The sequence below is a fragment of the Bidens hawaiensis genome, unplaced genomic scaffold, assembly GCF_021521415.1.
Source record: "Bidens hawaiensis isolate Kalapana, Puna unplaced genomic scaffold, B.hawaiensis_p1.1 tig00042360_1, whole genome shotgun sequence".
NCBI lineage: Eukaryota > Viridiplantae > Streptophyta > Magnoliopsida > Asterales > Asteraceae > Bidens > Bidens hawaiensis.
In genome coordinates this window covers 7,093-11,108 of record NW_027497501.1, presented here as the reverse complement: position 1 = coordinate 11,108, position 4,016 = coordinate 7,093, and positions in this window count along the sequence as shown.

Here is a 4,016-nt window from a genome sequence, read left to right as displayed (position 1 = left end):
GAACAAGTTCAGCCAGCACTTCAGCCAACAGAGGAAATATACTGAAGAACAGTGGACGATCCTCAACTGCGTTAGAGAGGAGGATGAATCTTTACTAGACTTCATCACCCGCTTCAACTCCAAAAAGCTAAGTCTCGGCAACATAAGTGAGGATCTTGTTCGCGCCGCTTTCATCCAAGGCGCCGAATACCCAGAGCTTATCCGCACATTGACGGGTAAGGATGGCATGCCATCAACATGGGATGCCATCATGACGGCGGCTAAGCGCTTTGCCGAGACGGAGAAGCAACTGGGAAGGGATCTTCCCCAGAGTACACACCTCTACACGCAGAGGACAAGAGAGAACAATGTTCGGATCGCCCGGCAGAACAAAAAGAGGAAGCTAGGTATCTGGCAGTCAAGGGTAAACTTTGACACCTCATCCAGCTCTCACCCTCTTGTTGGCGGAAGAAATCACACACACCCTTCAAACCAAAAGCACCGGTGGACGCCACTCACCAAAAGCGTCACGGAGATATTTGCCACTGAAAAGCTACCGTGGCCAAAAGCTCCAATGATCCGGCAGCGACCTAATGCGGATCAGAGCAAATCCTGTGACTTCCACGGGACAAAAGGTCATAGTACGAAAGAGTGTACATCCTTGAAGGATATTATCGAAGCATTCGTCAAGGATGGAAGACTGGCACACCTGGTGGCATCAATCAAGAAGGGAGGAAGAAACGACAACCGGTACCGAGGCAACGGACGAAAGCCCGTTGACATCAGCATCAACATGGTTCATGGTAAGATCAGAGGAAGAAAAAGGCTAACGCCAGAACCATGTGCGTGGAAGGAAGCTGAGGTGCGCTTCCCGCGAGTGCCAGGAGGACCCAGCAAAGAAGGCCCTATCGTCATCAAAAGCCAGCTGGGGCACTACATCACTTCCCGCACTCTTGCTGACAACGGCGCCTCGTCAACGGTGATGTACAGGCAGTTCTTTGACAAGCTAGACGACGAAGACAAGGAACGCCTGGAAACGATCTGCGCCTCGATGGAAGGGTTTGATGGCAGCACAAACACCCCCCTGGGTATCCTATCTTTCCCCGTCACTCTTACGGATGGGAAACACTCCCGCACAGAAGATGTGGACTTTGTCGTGATGAGGAAGCCACACCATACATACGACATCCTCTTCGGGAGAGACGGGATGGCAAGGTTCAACGCCGTGGTATCCTCAGTCCACGGCATGATGGGATGGCCAACAGCTGAGGGTGTAGCGATGATCACCGGAATTCCCCAGGTATGCATCGCATCTGTCTCATCTAAACCCAAACCAAAGATGGCTAAACCAACCATCACCGAACCAGAAAGATGGGCCTTCAAAGGCAAGTACCCTGACCAGGCCGTCACCATTGGCCCAACAATTTTTGATCCCACACGCACCTTACTCAAGCGCTTATTACAAAAGAACGCTGACATCTTCGCGTGGACACCAGCTGACATGACTGGTGTACCCGGAAGTAAGGCAGAGCATAAGCTCAAATGCGATCCGGCTGTTACGCCGATCGTACAAAAGCGCAGAGTAATGGGGCCAGAACAAACTAACGCGTGTAGAACCCAAGTCAAGGAACTCCTTGACACAGGCATCGTACGCGTTAGTAGATATCAAACTTGGGTTGCAAATCCCGTTATGGTACCGAAGAATAACAAACAATGGCGCATGTGCATAGATTTCAAAGACTTGAACAAAGCATGCCCCAAAGATTGTTATCCGTTACCTGAAATTGATCTTAAGGTGGACTCGTTGGCACCATTCCGCCTTAAATGCTTCCTGGACGCGTATAAGGGGTACCATCAAATCCACATGGCCGTTGATGATCAGGACAAAACCGCTTTTCGGACGCCCGATGGCACATTTTGTTACCAAATGATGCCATTCGGACTTAAGAATGCCGGGTCCACATACCAACGCCTGATGGACAGCCAGTTTCATGCCCAAATTGGGAGGAACTTGGAGGTCTACATGGATGACTTGGTCATCAAAAGCCCTGACCCAAAAGCGATGTTGAAAGACATCGAAGAAACTTTCAACACGCTCAGGAAGATAAACATGAAGCTCAACCCGAGCAAGTGTGCCTTTGGAATGGAAGAAGGGAAGTTCTTGGGGGTCATCGTCACTAAAGATGGCTTCAGAGCGAACCCTGAAAAGGTCGAAGCCATTATCAAAATGGAATCACCTACTACCATCAAACAGGCTCAGACACTGAATGGACGACTAGTGGCACTTAATCGCTTTTTGGCAAACCACGCGGATAAGTCGTTTCCCTTCGTGTCAACATTGAGAAACTGTTTAAAGAAAACGCACTTCCGCTGGACACCAGAAGTGGAAGCAGCTTTTCAGGAGATTCGGTCACGCTTGATCGAACTCCCAACGCTGACAGCACCAAAAGCGGGAGAGGAGTTAATCCTATACCTTTCCGCAACTGATAGAGCAACCGGGGCAGTCCTGCTAGTAGAACGAAAAGGCATCCAGATGCCGATCTATTATGTCAGCCGTATCCTAACAAACGTAGAAACCCGGTACTCTACCCTCGAAAAATTAGTCTTAGCACTTATACACGCTTCACGCAGGCTAAGACGATATTTCCAGGGTCACCCAATCACCATTCTCTCCAACTTCAAACTTGCAAACGTTCTAGGCAAACCCGAGTTATCGGGACGCCTAGCCAAATGGACAATTGAGTTGGGGGAATACGCGATAAAGTATAAGCCAAGACCAGCCATAAAAGGCCAGGTACTGGCCGACTTTATTGCAGAAGTGCCTGTATCGCGGGAAAAAGAGTGCCAGGAAGAGGCTCAACCCTCTCCAGCACAAGACATCAATGATGTCTGGCGACTCTACACTGATGGAGCAGCCAGTAACGAGGGTTCAGGCGCAGGGCTGAAACTAACCAACCCAGCGGGCCAAGAATACACTTACGCTATTCGACTGGATTTTCCAAGTACGAATAACGAAGCCGAGTATGAGGCATTCTTGGCTGGGCTGAGAATTGCGCGTAAGATGGGTGTGAAAAACTTGGAAGCCCACGTGGATTCCATGTTAGTAGCCAATCAAATCAACGGGACGTACACGGCCGTGAACGACACAATGGCCCTGTACCTCGCACAAGCAAAATCCCTTATGCGCGATTTCAACGACTGCAAAGTCATACACGTCAAGCGAAGTGAAAACAAATCTGCGGATGCGTTAAGCAAGCTTGCATCATTAGCCTTCACCCACTTAGGAAAGGATATCCGCATTGAACTCCTCGAGACACTTCGGTCCCGCACAAGGAAATTTGTGTCATCCAAACCGGCACGGAAACGTGGATGACACCAATAATAAAATACCTTGCGGCAGGTACACTACCAGAATCCAAAACACAGGCAAGAAAACTACGCTGTAAAGCACTGAATTATCAACTCATCGATGACATCCTTTACAGACGTAACTTTCTTGGCCCACTCTTAAGATGCGTGGACAACCAAGATGCTGACTACCTCCTAAGGGAAGTACACGAAGGCATCTGTGGAGTACACGCAGGTCCCCGCGATGTTGTAGCTAAGCTAAACAACGCGGGATACTTTTGGCCGGGGATGCATACGGATGCACTGGCATACATCAGAAAATGCAGGTCTTGCCAGCTTTACGCACCCAATACGCACCGCCCGAAGAATGAACTTGTTCCAGTCACTTCTTCATGGCCATTTCAGAAGTGGGCCATCGATGTGACAGGCCCATTTCCTACAGCAGCAGGAAATGTTCAGTTCCTAGTGGTAGCCATCGACTACTTCACCAAGTGGATAGAAGCAAAACCTTTAGCCCAAACAACCGCGAAACATATCAAAAAATTTATTTGGGAATTTATTATTTGTCGTTTTGGACTTCCACAGAATTTGGTGAGCGATAACGGCACCAACTTTGCTGACAAGAAGCTACAACAGTGGCTGAAAGAACTTCAAATCACCCACACCTTTACCTCAGTGGCACACCCGCA